Here is a 22,693-nt window from a genome sequence, read left to right on the forward strand (position 1 = left end):
TTAAATTCAGAAAGGCATATTTGCAGTAAAACTAGTCGATCAGCGGTGCAGTCGACAGTTCCGTACCTTCCACCTTTGAGTTGTCCGCTCAAGGGTACCAGTCTAAAACCCCATAGGAACATTACTCTGTTCATATTGTGCATGCATCATGGTCAAACCTAGCCAGGTCAGTTATGTTGTCCACATAATGATCTTTTAAGATAGCCTTCTCCAAAGTCCACTGGGTTTCCCTAAACCCAAACGGACATCATCACGTTCTGTACATTTATTTGGAGAACTAAATGCTTCATGCTAATTGTTGATGATAAATAGTCGAGTCTGGTGGGGGTATGGTCTAACCCTTTTGTTTTGCAAAAAATGAACGACGAGGTCCCCAGCTTCGGTATGGTTAGCACACCCTCACTCTTGCTAGACTGGGGGAGGAGTCTTCCATCAAATGACTAAATCAATGAGTGGAAATAGAGGGCCGTCAAAGCTAGCGAAAAGTTGGAATATCTGGAATACAGTCTGCTGGAATTGGAAGGAAAAGTGAGGAAGAGAGTCACCGTCTACTAGAACGCTGAGGCAAACGAAGGAGAACACCTAGCAAAGGCATTTTTACTAGTGAACCTACGCAAACTGGAGGATCTAATCAACGAGAGCATTCAACCTCAGGAAGGTCCTTCTGGGACCAAATAGATAGGAATTTACTTTTTCGCTTTATGAATGTAATAAAGCCAATGGCCATTAGTGACTTTTATTTCTTGCTTATTTCATGTCGTTTTGAGATTCGCCTATCTTTATCAATAAAATAAGGCATTTAGCATTTGAAGTTCTCCAAATCTCTTTGTCGCTAGGCCTACCTCGGGCACAAAGAGGTTCCCAAATTAGGACGCGTTTTACATTCCCGCACTACGTGTTTAAATATTGCAATACTTTTTATAATCCTCACTAACTTGGTTACCTTTTTATTTTTATTTTTATTTTTTGTTTTTATTATTCCACTCCCCAAATATTAGTTCGTGCACTCTGGAATCATTATCTTATTCCACGAGATCTAGGGGCCCTCCACCCACTCATCCCCTTAGTCCTGTCAAAAGCAAGAACAAAAGCAAGATGAAAGATTTGAACAACGTCAGGAAAGAGAATCCAACTGAACGGGTAGAGGCCACTAATGACCATGATACTCAGGTTCCTAATGAGAATGTGTCACAATTTGAACAAAAGCTACTGAAATTCCAAGAAGAGCTCGATCAGGTTCAGAATTTGGCAAGCCTGTCATTTTCCCTTAACACCCCAGATATCAATTTTCCCAAAACTCAAAACCCTACACCTCCTCAAAATATCTCAAATCAAAAGAATCATCCTACACCTCACCATCACATTGTTCCACTAAAGACCCAATGCAACACCTGCCATATCCCAAACAACACTCCACTACTCATCCCAGAACCTCAAAACTCCACAAATGACCATTTCCACACCCACACTCCAGGCCACTATAACACTCATATCTACGTGGAGACCATGACACACTCCACCCAACCTATCTACAGCACACCTAAGTCTGATGAAAAGGATCTGCTTATCAGGAACCTGGTTGAGGAACTTAAGAAATTAACTAGCCGGATTCAGGGTGTTGAGGGAAGTAAAGGAATCGAGGGGCTGAACTAAGAGGATATTTGCATACAACCTGATGTCGAACTGCTCGAGGGGTACAAACCTCCTAAGTTTGAAATGTTTGATGGTACGGGTGATCCAAAGGTCCATCTGAGGACATACTGCGACCAACTGGTTAGAGTAGGGAAAGACGAGAGAATACGCATGAAGCTGTTCATGAGGAGTTTGAAAGGAGATGCATTATCTTGGTACATCAGCCAAGATCCAAAAAAGTGGTCAAGCCGGGTTGGCATGACATCTGATTTTATGGATAGATTCAGGTTTAATATAGAGAATGCACCAGACGTGTTCTATATTCAGAATCTAAAGAAGAAGCACACAGAGACGTTTCACGAGTATGCCACTCGCTGGAGGTCCGAAACTGCTAAGGTCAAACCTGCCTTAGAAGAGGAACAAATGAACAAGTTCTTTTTCCGGGCTCAGGACCCACAGTATTATGAACGTCTGAAGATGATTGAGAACCACAAGTTTTCCGACATTATCAAACTGGGTGAAAGAATTGAAGAAGGTATTAAAAGTGGTATGGTTACAAACTTCGAGGCCTTGCAAGCTACAAATAAGGCCTTACAGTCGGGTGGTATGTCCAAAAAAAGGGACGTAGGGACTGTGATGGTTTCACGAAGGACCCAATATCCCCTCAAATACCAAACTTATCCAACACCTCCACTCACATAGCAGCCAACTCCAAATTACTAAGCACCTTCACCCTCATACCAAGCTCCACCACCAACTTATCAATCACCTCCACCTCCTACATATCAACCTACCTCACCTAGATACTCCCAACTCACGCGTGTCTACCAAACCTATAATGCTCAACCATCCCACTATCAATCACCTCCTGCACACCAAAACGTCCCTAGACCTCGACCCAATTTTGATTGCAGACCTCCAAAACAGTATACAACCATCGCTGAACCCATTGACCAGTTGTATGAGAGACTTAAAGTAGCTGGTTATGTCACCCCATTCCCTGCTGCAGCCCCTGAGAACCCTTCTCAGCAGGTTAACCCAAACAAATCCTGTGCATACCACTCCGGCATGAAAGGGCACACCATTGATGAATGTCGTTCCTTGAAAGACAAGATCCAGTCTTTAATTGATAACAAGATTATTGTGGCAAAGGAACCCTCTCCAAATGTCCGCAACAACCATCTGCCAGACCATAAGGGTGGAGGTATCCACATGATTAAAGTAGAAGATAACCGGGATCCCGATGGAATAATAGGGTTGATCGCAGAAGGTGATGACCCAAAGAAACCAATAATTACTCTCAATCCAATCATTGTCCACATTCAACCGCCTGAGGACGCTGAGGTGAATATGTCTGTACCACTTGAGTTTGAAACAACATCATCCGCAAAGGCACCAGCACCAATTGAGGTTGAATTCGTCTCTCCGGAAAATGCACCCGCACCATTTGAGGTTGCCGTTTTGTCGCCCAAGGCGCATGCTCCGTTCGGAGTAAGGATAGCCACACCGATCCCAGTGGCAATGTAGACCATGACACCATTCCATACAAAGGATATACCCTGGGACTATATAGCCGAGGCGAGGAGGAAAGGCAAGGTCAGGTTCGAAGAGACTGTTGCAGCACAGGGTATGACAAGAACTGGTAGAGTCTATACCCCTGAACATCTAGCTGAGTCAAGCCAGCAGGCCTTCAATTGGCCACCATCATTGAGACAGGTCCAGATGACCTTTGGAGGAAAATACAAGCCAAGGATTATTCGGTCATCGACCAGTTAAACAAGACGCGAGCACAAAAATCCATTCTATCTTTGCTGCAGAATTCTTAGGCACACAAGAATGCTCTGTTAAAGGTGCTGAGTGAAGCATACGTACCAAGCAACATCATTGGTAGGAAAATAGCTAACATGGTAGGACAAGTGGTAGAGATCAATAAGATCACCTTTCATGAGGAAGAGCTGCCACCTGAAGGGTTGGGGCACAACAAAGCATTGCACATCACCGTGCAATGCGAGGACTATTTCATCACCAAAATCCTAATAGACGGAGGTTCTAGCCTCAACATTTGTCAGCTGGTAACACTCAAGAAGTTGGGTAAAGGACTACACAAGATAAAAGATGGAGCTATCAATGTGAAAGCCTTCAATGGTTCTCAGAGGTCCACTATCGGTGAGATTATTATATGCTTACAGAGGGGACAAACATGGTTTGATGTCAATTTCCAGGTGATAGACGTGCCAGCATCTTGCAGCTTACTGCTGGGATGGCCATGGATTCATGCAACGGGGGCCGTAGCATCAACACTGCATTAGATAGTAAAATTCGAATGGAAAAGTGATCATTCATAGCGAAGGTAGCGACCCTATATACAGTCATCAGACCATTCCGGCGATTGAGGGAAGAAGGAAGCTGGGTGGAGAGACTTACCACCACATAAAACCGGTCAATGCTATCAACAAAGAAAAATGGTGGGATAACAAAATTGAGAGTATACTGAATTTGAGTGGGTACAAACCTGGAAAGGGGCTCGGCAAGAACCTCCAAGGAATCACTAAGCCCATAAAGCTTAAGAAACATGGAAGTACATTCGGTTTGGGATGTGATTACACCTGGGAAGAATTCAACAACTGGTCGCCCCCATGGCGCGGTCTTTACTACCAACTGGAGAAGCCAATATCGCGTATGGAGCAGACTTTCCAATAGGCCGACATTGTATATGGGTCAGATGAAGAAGAAGCACTAGCAGCGGTGAAGAACTTGTTCCTAGAAGATAATGATATGGACTGTTGTGTTGTTCTCGAGGAGGAGGGGGAGGAAGGCCCTTCCATACAGGCTATAAACAGAGGGGCACGCCTCAATAGCTGGACCATCAGGACAACCAGAGCCCGACGAGCCTCGGGGTAGCAAGGCTAAAACAAGCATTATCCATTGTTTTTACTAAATGATTTTCTTTTCATATTTTCAATTCCCGCAATAAGATCTTCAATGTTCAAAATAGTTATGCAATTTATCAAAGCATTTTGACTTTTTTGATAAATCAACACTTATAGTTTTCTCTTATTACTCTACTTATATAGTATTACTATTACTTATCATGATGAACCAATGACTATGACATGCAATGAGACAACGTAACAAACAGACATTGATTCAGAGGAGGATGACATACCTGACTAGATTGTTAGAGAAGTTGAGAATTTTAAAAACAGACCTAAGTCCAACATGGACAAGACCAAAATTGTTAACCTGGGAGATGCAGAAAACGTCAAGGAAACACGAATCAGCGTTCACCTATCACCATCAGAAAAGAAAGAATACACGAAATTTCTAAAGGAATATAAGGACATATTCGCCTGGTCGTATGATGACATGACTGGTCTAAGTACGTCTATTGTGGCTCACAAACTGCCGACTGATCTGACATGTCCGCCGGTAAAACAAAAGCTCAAAAAGTTCAAGCATGATATGAGTTTGAAAATCAAGGAAGAAGTCACCAAGCAGGTCAAAGCTAAGGTTCTCAGGGTAGTAGAATACCTGACATGATTAGACAACATCGTGCCAGTGCCAAAGAAGGTTAGAGTCTGTGTCGACTACCGGGATCTCAACCGGGCCAGTCCAAAAGATAACATCCCTTTGCCTAATATACACATCCTTATTGATAATTGCGCCAAGCATGAGCTGCGGTCATTTGTAGATTTCTTTACCAGTTATCATCAGATCTGGATGGATGAAGAAGATGCTGAGAAAACGGCTTTCACTATATCGTGGGGAGTGTACTATTATAAGATGATATTGTTCGGCATGAAGAATGCATGAGCCACCTACATAAGGGCCATGACTACCATTTTCCATAATATGATACACAATGAGATAGAGGTATATGTTGATTATGTTATCATCAAGTCCAAGAAGGCCACTGATCACATGGAAAATTTGAGGAAGTTTTTCAATAGACTGCGGAGGTACAACCTGAAACTGAACCCCGCGAAGTGCGCATTTCGGGTTCCTGCTGGGAAATTGCTTGGGTTTATTGTGAGTCACCGAGGAATAGAACTAGATTCATCAAAAGTCAAAGCCATTCAAGAACTACCACCGCCAAAGAACAAGAAGGATGTGATGAGTTTCTTGGGAAGGCTCAACTACATCAGTCGATTCATACCACAGTCTACAATTATTTGTGAGCCAATCTTTAAGATGTTGAAGAAGGATGCTGCTACCAAATGGACTGATGACTGCCAAAAGTCCTTCGACAAAATCAAGAAGTACCTATCAACGCCACCAGTCTTAGTCCCGCCCGAGCCAAGTAGACCCTTATTACTCTACTTTGCAGCATTGGATGGAGCTTTCGGTTGCATTCTGGGGTAGCATGATGAAACGGGGAGGAAGGAGTACGCCATTTATCATCTCAGTAAGAAGTTCACCCCCTACGAGGCCCGGTATTCTTTGTTGGAGCGCACCTGTTGTGCTTGGACCTGGGTAGCTCAGAAGTTGAGGCATTACTTCTGTGCCTATACTACATTTCTCATATAAAGGATGGATCCTTTGAAGTACATCTTTCAGAAGCCCATGCCCACTGGCAAGCTAGCCAAGTGGCAAATCCTGTTGAGTGAGTTTGACATTGTCTACGTAACTCAGAAAGCGGTCAAAGGACAAGCACCGCCAGACCACCTCACTGAGAATCTCGTGGATGGAGAATACGAACCCTAAAAATGTATTTTCCTGATGAAGAGGTATCATTCATAGGAGAATACATCGCAGAATCCTATGACGGTTGGAGAATGTTTTTCGATGGAGCAGCAAATTTCAAAGGAGTTGGCATAGGAGCAGTCCTAGTATCAGAAACTTGTTAGCATTATCCGGTGTCCGCCAAACTCAAGTTCCCATGCACCAAGAACTCCAAAATACTCCCGTATCTGCATCATATACAGGAACTGAGGAAAAGGTTCACGAAGACAGAGTTCTAACATGTTCCTAGAGTCCAGAATGAGTTCGCCGATGCATTGTCTACCCTGTCATCTATGATACAACATCTAGACAAAAATTTCATCGATCCCATTCCAGTAAAGATCCATGATCAACCTGCTTATTGTGCCCATGTTGAAGAAGAAGCAGACGGAAATCCTTGGTTTCATGATATCAACGAATATTTGGCAAAAGGAGAGTACCCAGAGCTTGCAAAATCCGACTCAGAAACGCACACTTCGGAGATTATCCGACAACTTCTTTCACAGCGGAGGAATCTTGTATAGGAGGACTCCTAATTTGGGATTACTAAGGTGTGTTGACGCAAAGGAAGCATCTAGGCTACTAGAGTCTTAGCAAATGAACAGTTTTGTCTTAACAAAGAAGATACTTTGGGCTGGTTACTTTTGGATGACCATGGAAACGGACTGCATCCAGTATGTCCGAAAGTGCCACCGTTGTCAGATACATGCAGACATGATAAAGGTACCTCCAAATGAGCTTAATGCAACAAGCTCACCATGGCCGTTAGCCGCTTGGGGGATGGATGTTATTGAACCAATCGAGCCTGCCGCTTCCAATGGACACAGGTTTATCTTGGAAGCCATAGATAATTTCACCAAGTGGGTAGAAGCAACATCTTATAGAGCAGTGACTAAGGAAGTTGTGACAGACTTTGTCCGCGACCGCGTTGTTTGTCGATTTGGAATTCTAGAGTCAATCATTACTGATAATGGCTCCAACATCAACAACGACTTGATGAAAGCTATGTCTGAAACTTTCAAGATCAGACACAAGAATTTCACAGCCTACATGCCTCAAATGTATGGAGCTGTAGAAGCCGACCACAAGAATATCAAAAAGATATTGAGGAAAATGATAGAGAAGCATAAATAATGGCACAAAAAGTTATCATTTGCTCTATTAGGGTATCGCACCACAGTCCGCACATCAACCGAGTCAACTCCCTATATGCTGGTTTATGGTATAAAGGTTGTCATTCCCAATGAGGTAGAAATTCCTTCCCTAAGAATCATACAAGAAGTTGAGCTCGATGATGCAGAGTGGGTAAAAAGTCATTATGAGCAACTAGCCCTTATAGACGGAAAAAGAATGAATGCAGTTTGCCATGGTCAACTCTATTAGAACTGAATGTCCAAAGCCTTCAACAAGAAATCCAAACCAAGACAGTTCACACCAGGGCAGCTGGTGTTAAAGAAAATTTTTCCGCATCAAGATGAAGCCAAAGGGAAGTTCTCTCCCAACTAGCAGGGTCCATACATGGTTCACCGGGTTCTGACAGGAGGAGCCCTCATACTTGCAGAAATGGACGGAGAAGTCTGGCCAAAGCCGATTAATTCAGATGCAGTCAAGTGTTACTATGTGTAATCTTTATGCTTTCCTTATATGATGTAAATTGATCTACGCCTGGCCTGATTCCCGTTTAAGAGGGGATACGTAGGCAGCCCTATGGGTTCGGTCACAATTCAATAAAAATTTCATTTCCCCCCGCAATTGGAAACTGGGGCAGAATTTTGAGGAGGACCCTCAAAATTCCAAAGTAACTTCAGTTGATCGTCGCACGAGCAACAGTCAGAAACGTCAGCCCATCAAACTGGGGTAGAATTTTGAGGAGGACCCTCAAAATTCTGTAGCAAGAGAGGTTGCAATGTCCCGAACATCGTCACAGTCGTCGGTTAATCTAAAAATTATTTTAATTATACACTTATGTCATACTTTTACAAAATCATTTCATGTTTATTATTGAAACTGCTTTGTTTAGCAACACTACCTGAATGATACACACAGTATCACCAGATCAAAGCCGAGCAGGTCAAGCACAGCCAGCGGGGACACGAACTAACCTCCCCCCTTACAAAACTCACAATTTTTCTTTGGATGCAGGCACTAGGATTGCAAAATCTTTAAACACACTATACTCCCATGGGACAAACATCGTTCGAGAATACGACTCTCCGAATCATTGCACTTGCCAACATTTACTATCAGCACGCACAATTCTCCTAGTAATCACAATGCCACCATCTGCTATCAGCTAAGAAAACTCTGCTATCATTTGCTATCTTATTTCTTGCATAAGGCTACCATTCTACCTTTCGAGACTAAACACTATCTCCATTTGCATTGCATAAGGCTACCATTCTGTCTTCCGAGACTAAACGTTGTCTCCATCTACATTCACATTGCATAAGGCTACCATTCTCCCTTCCGAGGTTAAGCTCTACCTCCATCTGCATCTGCATTGCATAAGGCTACCATTCTGCCTTCCGAGACTAAACGTTGTCTCCATCTACATTTCTGCATAAGGCTACCATTCTACCTTTCGAGGTTAAGCTCTACCTCCGTTAGCATTCGCATCTTTGCATAAGGCTATCATTCAGCCTTCCGAGGTTAAGCTCTACCCCCATCTGCATCTGCATTGCATAAGGCTACCATTTTGCCTTCCGAGACTAAACACTGTCTCCATCTACATTTCTGCATAAGGCTACCATTTTGCCTTCCGAGGTTAAGCTCTACCTCCGTTAGCATTCGTATCTTTGCATAAGGATATCATTCTGCCTTCCGAGGTTAAGCTCTACCTCCATTTGTATTTGCATTGCATAAGGCTACCATTCTGCCTTCTGAGACTAAACGCCGTCTCCATCTGCATTTCTGCATAAGGCTACCATTCTGCCTTCCGAGGTTAAGCTCTACCTCCAACTGCATATGCATTGCATAAGGCTACCGTTCTGCCTTCCGAGGTTAAGCTCTACCTCCATCTGCATTCGCACCTTTTCATAAGGCTATCATTTTGCCTTTTGAGGCTAAGCTCTACCTCCCATTTTCTTCAAAACTAAGCACTGTCCCAAGCACTATTTAGTTCGCTTTTCCTATGGCCTAAGCTCTGCCCTTCAATTCGCAAGACTAAGCTCTGTCTTGTCCGCATCATACTACTGAATCCTTCATGGGCTGAAATATCACCAACTTATCCGAAGGCGACAACGTTCGGAGGCACCATCTTCATAGCCCGAGAACACCATGTCATGGCCTGAGGATCCCTTTCAATCTTTTGCATATCATTATTCAAAGGGATCATGGTTCAGAGGCACTATCCTTATAGCCCGAGAGAATCATTTCATGCCCTGCGAATCCTTCATCATACGCTTCATGGCCCAGGACATCATGGTCTAAGGACGTCATCCTAACCGTCCAAAGACAACATTCATAGTCCAACGGGAATTTGCATCATGTTTAAATTTATGCACAATATACGCTTGTATTGGTTCTAATTGCAGGTAAACCGGCGAGCAACAGCCATCCCGGCAGGAGTGGTCCCACTCCAGTTCCCGCAGCCTTATCAAACCTAACCATTCCCGCAAGCCATCCACTCACCCCGCCCTAGATTTTGCGTCCGTTCTTGAAAAGTCTCCATCGGCATACTCCACCGACGGATCCTAAACTACATACGACTTGATTCCTATAAAACCAGGGATATGTAGGAAGCTCAGAAGCCAGGGTGTGTCCTAAACCTCTTTGAACCATTTTGCTCAATCAAAATTGGCCATCATATCTTTACCTGACAACTCTTTCATCCTTTCGGGGTAAAGAGGAGCAGCTGTTGATACCCAATTATTCCCTATATATATATTTTTCAATGTGCAAAATAACTTCAAAATAGCATATAAATGCATATATAAGCATGACCAAATGTTTTATTATTTTTTCATAATTTTAATGGTTTAAATTGATTTATTTTTTTTCCTTTTTATCCATAAAATCTCAATAATTATTTCCAAAATTATTATTTTTTTGGTAATTCATCTATTGGATTTTCATATTTATGCCAAAATATGGCTAAAATAATTTTACATACTTTTACAATTTCATTTAGTATTTTTAAAGCTAAATTGCACATAATTGCAATATTAGCCATTTTAAGGTTTAATTGTGTTTTATATTCATAAAATTAGATCCTATATTTTTAAATTGTTATTTGTGTGTTATAAATCATTTTGGTTTTTTAAAATTAATTTTATAAGCCATTTATTATTTTTATAATCTGAAAAGGGGAAAATTGGCTATTTAAGTAATAGCCCATTTGTATTTCGATTCTAGCCTAAATTGAACCCCGATTCCCCAGACCAATTTTAATTAAACCAGACCCTAACCCAATTTTAACCCTACCCAAACCCGGATCCCCACCTACCCCTTTTAATCTAGGTCGTTGATCATTCAGATCAACGACCACCATTGCCCCTTACCATTTTTAACGTCTAAACAACCCCTTACCCTAAATCATTTCTCACCACTCGCTGCCCTTGAATCCCTTCCTCTCAAAATCTCTCTGCAACTTCACCTAAACCCTAGCCACCTCCACCCAAATCTACCCTAATCCCCTTCAATCCCTACCTAATCCATGGACTCCCATGGCGTTTTGAGACATGCACTCGTCTCCTATGTCTACTGCTTACCTATTTTCGTGATTCCATGGACAGATCTCGAAGATATCTGGTCCAGTCTTTGCCCAACCTCTATCTCTGGTCTTTTTCTGGCCTACTATGATCGTTCGATTCAGCTCCACGACTTTTCTGGCTAGATCGGTAACTTTCAAAATCTTTCTCACTCTTTTGGGTTCTCTGAAACCCTAGCTTTAAGAGCTTTCCGATTTTCTTTTAGATCTGTCTTAGATCTGTGCATTTTTTGAACTTGTTAAGTGTTTTCTCGAAGGTTCTTCAATTTTCTTTCAAAGTGACTTCTTGTTTTCAACGATTAGGACTTTTCTTAAACTTTTTTTTGAAAAAGATCTCTTCTCTGATTTTAGTGTTGTTTTATGATTTTACTATGTTCAAACGATTTGTTTATGCTTTTCTTCTACTTGATTCAATATGTTTAAAACCTAAATAGTTTGGTTCTGTCCGGGTTTTGAAACTGTCCTTGTTTGTTTTGAGTATATACTTGTTCGATTAAGTTCTTTGTGTTTGAATCCTTTTTCCTTGTTTGACTTATCTGATTTTGAGTTCTTAATATTTTTTTAAAACTCGACTATTGTTGAAACCCTAATTTCTTAAAAGGTTTTCCTCACTTACTACTGTGAGTTCTTTACTTGGTTTCTGACTCTATTTACCTGTTAGACTGGCTTCTTCACTTTGGCTCTACGTGCGAGCCCTGACTTCTTGACCTCATTAATTACCATGCTTTGAATAGTCCCTAGCCTATTCATGACACTCCTATCTGTTTATGTTCATTTAGTTTGCTCCTGTTGGTCAATATATTTGACCCTGCATGTCTAATACGCATGTTCATTCCTTTCTATTTATATGTCAAAGTGCAGAGTCATGATTCTTTCTTGATTGATCTTGATTTCCTCAATGTTACGACTAATTGCAAAGGGTTCTCTTATAAACCCTAATTTTTTACTCGTTTGTTTTAAATTGATTGATTCCCTTCCTTTAATTACTGTGATGTTTTACCTTGCTGAATCCTTTTCCAAAATTAAGTATATTTTGTACTTAGACTCAGATATTTTCCTTATACTTTTACTACCCCCTTGTATGGCAAGAATCAATCTGGCTCAAACTGATTTCTTTCCTTAATTAACCCTGTTAGTATCCGTTCAAGCTGTAATTCCCTGATTAAAGGGAAGTACTTGTTGTGATTGATTCTGATTGTGATTATTTCCATGTCTATGTTAAAACCTTACTTGTTACCTTATTCTTTACTCATTTTCAAAACTATAAATACCCTACCCCTTCTTCTTTAAAGACACGAACAATTGAGTTCAAAAACACACTTACGCTCAAAACTCTCTCTTTTCTCTGCTACTACTTGTGCTACTGCTTTGTCTAGCCGGCTGAAAGCCAAAGCTAGACTGTGGAATCTTGCTTACTTTACCTTTCCGCACCTTTCTTTCTCTACTGGTATGTCCTAGTTAATTTTTAAAGCCTCAACAACAACATGATTCTTTAGTTGTTTCAGTTTCCCTCATTCTTGTCTACTTCTGCTTGTGGTTCTGCAGTCAAGTTATATTACCAGCATGTTATAATGTATCCCCTTCCCCTTTAGATTAATGCACTCCCCTACATGTGTTCCAAGGCATGCTCTGTTAGTCACTTACTGTGTACTTGCTGTCTCATGAATCCCAAACCCCCATATCCCCTCTATGTGTTTGTGTTCTTTTGGTTGGTTTGTGTCCATGCCAGTATCAGCTATTGTTGTGCATGACCAAACCAGACCCCTACTGGGGTCATATGCTTACAGACAAGTATCTCCCCAAATTCCCTTGACCCCCTTTGTATGAATAATGATTCTGTGTGTGATCCCATCTTGGGAACTTGAGTTTTGCTTACTAATACAATTGCTTTCAATCAGCACTATTACTAATTACTTTCAAAATGAACCAACCAGTCCAGTTTTAAACAAATTCTTTTTTTTTTAAAAAAAAACTATGTCAAGCACTCTCACCTACTCTTAGAATCTAGGTTCTGCCCCTTTTGTGTGAGCCTTGCCTTGGGACCCTTGAGCTCCCTCTGAACTTGGACACATAAGAGTTGGCCCTTCCACATTGTACTAATTCTATTTGGTTATGCAAATCTTGGTGTGAGCACTGCTCGGGATCCCTTGAGGTCCTTAAGGAACTCTGCAGACCCATATATGAGAAAGGCTTTGGAATAATACTGGCATTGAAGTGGTTCATTACATAACTTAGAGAGGAACAACATCAGGCTTCCTTTGTTTGTAATTTCTTATTTTTGCACTTCTTTCGTAATTCAATCGTTTGGTCTGCAATAATTTGTAAACAAGTATGGGGTTGGCTAGTGAGAAGGGCTGGGAAATATGCACGTTTTAGCTATCAAAAGGGTAGAAAGCATGTTACTAGGTTTACATTCCTACTTGCGTAATAGAATCCATTCTTAGGACTCAATTCATGCATTAGAAATCATGTTCCTTAGGATTTACACTTACTGTCTTCAGCATGTCTGTCTCACTATCATATCACTTAGAAAATCCTGCGTTAAAAATGTTTAAATAACTAGTGTTTCTGCAATCATGTTCCTACTACCATGCACACTTAGAGATCATGTTTTAGGCTAAACAACCCTAACAAACATATCATTTCTGCATATTCTGGAAATCATGTTTAAACGCTGTAATATTTGTGCATATAGAAATCCTACTTAGGATTCTGCATATACATCATTCTACACCTCTTTACATTTAGATACCATGTCTTTAGGATCTCATTTATATTCGCTTAAGCACACTTAGGCTAACTACGAATGTATAAAAAGGAATAAAACGATTTCATTTAGTTTTTACAACTAATTGGCCATAATTCTGTGTGCCGAACACCTAGAACATCATGTTTAGATAATAATAATAATCTCCAAACATCTTAATGATTCTGAATAATTACTGATTGCTACTTACGCCTAGGCAAGCCTTAGGTAATTACTCAAAAAAAAACTGGAACTACCTTTGTTTAATTACCAACTGCTACAACCAACAGGCAGGCCTGACTTGGACTTCTTTTCTGAGTTATATAATGGATCTGGTTCTGACTCAAACTATGCTTTAGGATTTTAAAACTTAGACCTTAAGTGTGTATGAGTCATGCTGTTTATATGCATTACTTGTGGAGGTATACATGAGTCTTCTAATTGCTTACATGTTTCCCCCTCTAAATGCAGTCGCCTTAGCCTTTTACCTTTAAACTTAGGAGTCAGCCTAAAACCTCTCTCTTATAGGAATAGTAGCCCTAAATTCCTCCAGGATTGATAGGAATGGGACGGGTAACAGCACGCAATTGAAGTCGAGACCAATCCTCGCTTTAATACCTTCACGGGGTGGGAAGGGTAGATATGGATATGATGACCGGTGCGCTAATACCACATGTAAACCCTCTTCTGAGGAGTATCATATCGGGTATTTTATTGAGGCTATCCATATTACAAAGAAACCTAGGACCCCTTTTATATTCACAAGCATGTTTAGATTGTAACACTTTTTTTTAATACCCTTTTTTTAATCGTCTTCCAAACATTTGTGTATTTAAACTTAAATCCCTTATTACTTGAGCCTTTATTTGCTTACTTGCTAATTGCACAAATTCACAAAAAACTATCTGGCCGGAAACCACACTAGTGGATCCTGAAGGCTGCCTAACACCTTCCTCTTAGGATAATTTCAAGCCCTTACCCAATCTCTGTTTATCAAACATAGTTGTAGTTGAACATTATAGGTGCCCTAATGCACCTTTAAATCGTTAGGTGGCGACTCTTCAAAAAACCCAATTTCCAAAGGGAAATGAGTCATTACACCCCATGAATGTCAAAACCCAGACTCCTCTCCGATGGAAAGGGAAAAAGGGGGCGCGACAATAGCCATGTCCAGTAGAATAGTTTCATGCCTTCTATCAGACCTCTGAAGAATACAGGAATTGACAAGATGAAACAATAATTTGTGGAAATGAGTCATATCAGTCTTGTACACTTTTTGAGAGCATCTAGATCAAACTTTTGGGAGAACTTCCTGGTGACCACAATGCCAATGTCAACATCATTGTCTATGGATGACCACTTCTTTTTCAAGTAATTGTCAAATCCCAAGGAAGTGATATTCAGAAGCATCCCCAGCTCCTAAGCATCAAACTCTATTTCAAATCCCCCTACCCTACTCTTGACTACCTTCCCATCATATGTGAAATTAGCATAGAACTCCACCATAGTAGGAACACATATTGGGGGTAAAGTTTTGACAAACATGTGTGTCCACCCCTGTAGCTCAAGTTTTTCAACCAGTTAAGCCATCCCCTTTTCATCAGTGTTCGCAAAAATCTTCCCATTTAACACTTTTCTGTTCCTGAACTCTGTGAGTCGATCAACTACATCTGGCACATTCTTTCTTGTCTTACCCCTATCGGCCCTTGAAGAAGAGGTAGCAGGTTTGGTGAATCTGGCACCCTTTTTCTTTGGTGTAGCATACTTAGTTGGCAAAGCAGTGTCAGACTCATCTTCTCCACCCACCTTAACAACAGTTTCCTTAATTGAAACCTCTTTCTTTGGATTCTTTGCAATTCTATACTCCTTAATGATTTGTGCATCAAAAGATTTTCTTTCACTCCTTATGAAAGCAGTAATGGAAGGAGGAGCCACTCATTTCCTTATTGAGATTGTTGACTTTGTGTTACACCCCATGTTTTCGTATGTAAGAGCACATCATAAGTCAATTAATGTAAGCTCAAAAATGGAATCAACTTTCAAAAGTTTACAAAGTTAGTTCATCATGTTAACGTGGAGGTTACAAATATTTAAGAGCATTGATACCAAGTAGCAAGAGGGTTTGAAGGCTTAGAAGCTAAACAAATTGAAGAAAATAAGTTTCGTCGAAAGTCGACAAGTTGGAATGTTTTACCATGTACTTTCGGGGTGAAACTAGGGTTATTAACATTATAAGGATATTATAATATGAGTTATTTTAGTCGTATGATAGTTGGTGTTATGTTTTGAAGTCAAGCGGGTTATGGAACAAAAGTTGGAAAAGGTCATCACAAGTTCCATGCATAATTGTGCTAAAAATTAGGTCAAATGTAACTGATCTTTTCTCCCAATATACTTGGAATTAGGGGATTATATACCTATAAAATTAAAGATCTATGAGGCTAGCTTCTAAAGCATTAAACCTTTTGCCAATACGATATCGGAGTATAGAGATATTTGCATTTTTGCGAGACTGCGCAGATTGGTAGGTGACAAGTAGGTGCATCACCTACTTGCCAAAATGAGAGGACACAATTAAAAGCCCCAAAGTCGGCCAAGAGGGGACTTTTAAGGGACTATCAATTCAGTTATTTCACCTATCTTTCAGACCAAGAAAACCTAATTGAACCCCTGCAACTCCTCCCCAAAAATCCCACACAAACCCTAGGGTATTCCGGGTGTTACGACGCGATTCTAGTGCTGAAAAGTCCGGACAACTTGCTAGTTTCTCTTTCTCCTTCTTATAGCCATGTTGAGGAATTTATTTTTGATGAAAAAGGACCAGGTTTCATGGGTTATACTCAGTACAAGGTAATTTTTTGTTTCTCCTTCCATTATCTATGCGTTTGCGAGTTGTAACTCGATCGTAAAGAATAGACCTAGCTAGTTTCGAAAGAATGGTATGTTGTTTGTTCTTGTGTAATTTTTGACTGGTTATGAACTTACTTCTAAGTTGAATTCATGGCTGGTTTATTGGATAAGAGGTATAATGATGTGATTTTGGTTGTATTTCTCAATTTGAAAGAAAAGACAAGTCGAAACGGGTTTAAGTAAACTGAAAAATTATTTTTGAGTTGATGAACTTTTGGGACTGTTTTTGGGCTATTTCGTGTTGGTATTGGGTTGTCTCTTTTACTACTATTTTTATGGAGTCGAAAGGAGGAAGAGTGTGGATAAACAACACATAATGTCAAGGTTGTTTGTTGGTCGTTCGTCATAACATTATCGGATTGTTTGACACTATTATGGTTGTCGTGTTGTGTATGAAGTGATAAGGGTATGCTGGGCTGTTTGTGATTGTTTTGACTAGTGTGAAGTCGCATATATAGGGGACGTGCTGTCCGTTTCATTGTAAAATAGGTTGTGGTAGATACATAATAGTTACGACGCTTAAACGATAACGAGAGTGTCGTTTCTCTTATTGTAGACTAAGGAGCCGTGAAATTGCATAGCTTGAGGTTGGGAAGAATATACAAGGTATGGTAAGGCACTTACTTCTTTCTTTTGGCATGATCTAAAGTGACATGAACATAAACGGTACGCTAATTCATAACAGATCTACTCCTAGAAACTAAGGTTGTCCATGTTGTTCTTTCCTTATAAAGTTATTCTAAACAAGTGTGTATGATCCTTAAATCCTACTAAGGTTCATATTGATGGTAGGGATGTCCATAATGTTCTTAAGTTACTCCAAAAGAATTTGAATGTGATTCCATGAGTCGAGCATGCATTATATATATATATCTATTTTACCCTACCGAGCCACGCTATAGTCGGCCGGGTATGGCACCTATTGTGCAACCACCAATCAATTGGGTTTACCAAGCTCCACATGGCCGGGTACGATTCTACCGAGCCTTATGATGGCTGGGTACATTTTTACCGAGTCCTCTTTGAGGCCGGATACGATATGATGATGATGATGCCCACAGAGGCGTATGCTTTTTAAAAGTTTATGTATATATATGTATTATGCATTTCATATTAGTAGTCCCCAGAGGCACTCAAATGTTACATGTTGTATCTTTTCTATCTCTCTTTACATTACTGTTCTTGTTTATGCTTTTCTGCCTTACATACTCGGTACTTTATTCGTACTGACATCCCTTTTTCCTGGGGACACTGCGTTTCATGCCCGCAGGTCCCGATAGACAGGTTGACATTCCTTCAAGTAGGCTATCAGCTCAGCGGAAGGTGTTGGTGTGCTCCACATGATCCGAAGTTGCCAATTTGGTCAGTACGCTTTGGATATGTATTAATTGTATGGCGGGTTTCTATCCCGACCTTTATGATATTAGGTACTCTTAGAGGCTTGTAGACAAATGTCAGGTGTATGGATACTTTTATGGCCTTGTCGGCCTATGTTTTGAGTTTACAAATGGCCATGTCAGCCGTATAGGCCCGTATGTCACATGTATAAGTTTGCATATCACGTTGGGTCGTCATATGTTGAGTATTCCCTTATGTTTCATTCTTGTTATCTCATGACGAGTTTCCTGGCCCATTTACCCATGATAGTATGATAATAAAGATATTTTACGTTAGTACTCAGTTGAGTAAGGCACCGGGTGCTCGTCGCGACCCTTTGATTTGGGTTGTGACAAAACTAGTATCAGAGCAGTTCTGTCCTAGGGAGTCTATAAGTCGTGTCTAGTAGAGTCTTGTTTATGGGTGTGTAGTGCACCATACTTATAAGCAAGAGGTTGCAGGGCATTTTGGACTGTCACTCTTTCTTTTTACTCTAGATCGTGTGGTAGAGCTCAATTGTAAGAATTCAAACTTCTAAATTCTATTTTATTTGTAACACAATGATACCTTATCCAAACAGATAGTTGGTAAGAGATTAAATTTTTCCATGAAAGCATTGAGTCAATGGAACTCGATTTTGCATCATGCTTATGATGAGTAAATGTAAGGTCTTTGGCAGATCATGTGTGTACTAAGATGTGTGAGCTTCTTGCTAAGCAGCCCCAAGGCATGAATATATATCCACCCATATGGTAAAGAGAGACGAGAGAATTAGGAGGTGGATACAAGTTTCAATAAGTAAAAGAAGCAACTTGAAAAGGTTATGAGGTACCAGTTAGTGAAGGTTTTGAGTTTTTACAATTCAGGCAGAGAAATATATGTATTCTGAGTTACATTCAACAGTAACAGAGGTATGTACAATTGGCCACGCGCATCTCTGTATGCCCTATGAGAGTTGACAGATATAGTTTAAGAGAAGAAGGGGATAGCAAGATCCAATTGGGGCTAGAGTAACCCAAAAAGGTAGATGGATTATTATCATTAGCTAACATTTCCGAAGGATATTGCAAATATGGTAATAGTTCTCCTTGTAAGACACCCCGATAGTACAATCTAGAATAGTGCATTTAGATATGAATACTAGAATGTCTAGAAAAATTTAGAAGATTGGCACCGTAATCCTAGAAGGGATAAATATTTACCTTTGTATGGCTCCCGTTCCTAGTAAAGAAAGAATGCTAGGTGACCTAAAGAGCTAGTGAAATGAAACAAGGAGAGCTAAAAGTGTAAGAATGATTTGTTGAAGTTATCAGAATAAAGTGATAGACAGAAATATTAGCCAGAGAATAAGAAGAGAGTAAATGAAGCATTATGAGTAAGATGTAATAAATGGGTGGTAACAGTAAATCAAAATACGACACGATGACAGAGTTTATAGTCAAGTGAAGGAAGATACAAGATGTGACAGGACTTAAGGCAATAAAAGAGTATAAGACATAAAGTCATATTCCCATTTCGAGAAATGATTTGGTGACTCCAACGTGATTTCCAGAAGGAAAGGTTAGACCCCAGAGTAATAGAAATCAGTATGGGCTGGTAAACAAGATAAACCAAATATGAATAAGGGACAGAATGAGTTTATAATAGTCGTCATCATGAAAATTTTAGAGATAACATTGCAACAATAATAGAATGGACAACAAAAGAATAACCTTTAAGGTTTATTCAGGAAGACGCTTCCCTAAAGCATGCACAGTGAGCAGAGTTAAGCTTAAGGGACTAAGTGTACCAATTACACTAGGTGTCACCCATGTGCGTAAGAAATTCAATTATCCCCGGTATAGAACAGTTACCTTAAGGTGAGTAAAATCTTAGTGAAGATGTGAAAAAAAATAACAAAGATAAATAGGTAACTATGGGATATTAAAGGAAGCATGCGATAAAAAGGTGAAAGGAATAAGAATGCATCTGTTCAGACCCTACAAATATGCTATGACTCCAAAGCATTATGCAAGTATGATGTCAGGGAAAAGCAATAAGGGTTCTGCACTCGTTGATATTGATAAATCAGTGCAAAATGAACACTTTATACATAAGGAACTTGTACGATAGGTAACTTAAGACAAAGTAAATAACCAAAGAGAGATTACGCAGAATATATATATGAGAATGGACCACCGAGTAGTTGTAGTTGATTTAGGAAGAGCCATGTTATGGTTAGACAAGAGGTTATAAGCAAATCAATAGATCATGCAAGATAAACCTAGTGAATCCTAATATAGTGAATTCAGTCTCGCAAATATGACATCATAACCCTTGAGAAATGCTCAGATAGGAGTTGGGGTATTTAAAAGTATTATATAAGTGTTATGGGAATAATGGAGAGTGACATTAAGAAGACAATCAAAATTTGAGTTTAGAAGTAACCCCACAAGCACAAGGGCACAAAGGTATGTAACTAAGGATGTTTGTAGGTGAGTAAGAATATTGAAAATTCCTTCGTGTATACAGTATAACAAGACCACAACTTTACAAGATCCAGAAGGTCTCCTAAGTACTACCACGAAAGACTAGCTCAGGAAATAAGGAAGGGGGCTTCAACCTAAGCATATTAACTTGAAGAAGAATTGGTCTGGTAACAATAGTGTCACTACAACATTGGATGCACTCCATAAGAAAGTGGCGCCTATAGTGGCTAATGAATTGGAAAAAAAATCAAAGGTGATGTTTGAGATCATATGAGGTACAGGAAATTATAGTATTCGTGGGCAATAAGACAAGCCAAGTATTCATGCAACAAGTGGCAGAACGACTAAGAAGAGTAATTGCTTACATTTAAAGACAACTGAGAAGGCACAAAAGGAAATCTGTGGTGCTAGCAAGTTAAAGGAAGGATGTGAGCAGTACAATAGATATGTGTAGGTCGCAATCTAAAGTATGGTAGAATGACAAGATTTTAGGTATATGGGAGTAAGGATAAGAAAAGGTGAGTTAGAAGCTGATACAAATAGGTAAAACCTCAGTATTAAGCCCATCAAACAAGAGAGTTGATGGTTTATGTATGTTATAAAAAGCTCAGTATAGCTTGAATTAACATGGATGAGTCTAAGATTACGAGCAATTAGAAGAGATGAAATGCTGCCCCGGTAGTAGAATTAGGGTGTAATTGTGATAGATAAGAGGATGACATTTAGGCCTTTGATTGAGGAATAATTTAAAGATAAGGGATTTTATGAATTGCACAGGATTGGAATACCTCCATAAGATGAATCATATTAGGATGATATGAAATATGGTTATTGAAGTATAGTATCGCCCCTAGGTGGATCGGGCAAGTCACTTCAGATATTTCCCGATGAGACTTGAGCCCAAGTGACAATGTACTACGTAAGAGGTTCCAGGTTGTCAACGATAGATTATGGATGAACATTAAGGTGAATCACCAATGGATGGATAAAAGTTGTAAAGTATGAGATGTTATTAGACCGTCATTATTAAGATGAACAGTAATGAGGAACCATTAAAGGACTTAGATTTATACATATAGGACAAGCAGCGAAAGAGTAACCCGGAGCTGGGTGACAGACCTTGGTAATAATAAATCGAAGTAAGAGTTATGATATAGTATGAACTACCTAGATGTAGTAAAACCATAAGCATAGGTAACCAAGGCTATGAAGCAATGTATAGCAATAGTCGTAAGTTCGACAAAGTACCAAGCGAAGAACTTTAATACACCTATAAATGCCTAGAGGGACATCTAGTCATAGTTCTGTATATGTTCACAAAGTGAGGGCTAGAGATTGGCCAAAATCTGGAGGAAAAAGGAGAAAAGAGTTACATAGGAAAACATATAAGTAAACGGTTGTACATGATGCATGTCAGAAGGTAACAATAGTTATGACATTGGAAGAATTCCGACCACAGGTCGTGGTATGACAAAGAGGCCTAAAGGGGGGAATACCCAGGCCCTTGGATTTATTTATAGAATAATTTTCTAGATTCAAGGAAAATATTTAAGTGTTCGTAAGAGCTACAGGTTATGATACTGATAAGCGCATTAGTCAACATTCGAGGACGAATGTTTCAAAGGGGGGAATGATATTACACCCCATGTTTTCATATGTAAGAGTACGTCATAAGTCAATTAATGTAAGCTCAGAAATGGAATCATATTTCAAAAGTTTACAAAGTTAGTTCATCATGTTATGTGGAGGTTACAAATATTTAAGATCATTGATACCAAGTAGCAAGAGGGTTTGAAGGCTTAGAAGCAAAACGAATTAAAGAAAATAAGTTTCGTCGAAAGTCGACAAGTTGGAATGTTTTACCATGTACTTTTAGGGTGAAACTAGGGTCATTAACATTATAAGGAGATTATAATATGAGTTATTTTAGTCGTATTATAGTTGGTGTTATGTTTTGAAGTCAAGCGGGTTATGGAACAAAAGTTGGAAAAGGTCATCACAAGTTCCATTCATAATTGTGCTGAAAATTAGGTCAAATGTAACTGATCTTTTCTCCCAATATACTTGGAATTAGGGGATTATCTACCTACCAAATTAAATATCTACGGGTCTAGTTTCTAAAGTATTAAA

This window comes from Nicotiana sylvestris, chromosome 8 (assembly GCF_000393655.2).
Source record: "Nicotiana sylvestris chromosome 8, ASM39365v2, whole genome shotgun sequence".
Taxonomy (NCBI): Eukaryota; Viridiplantae; Streptophyta; class Magnoliopsida; order Solanales; family Solanaceae; genus Nicotiana; species Nicotiana sylvestris.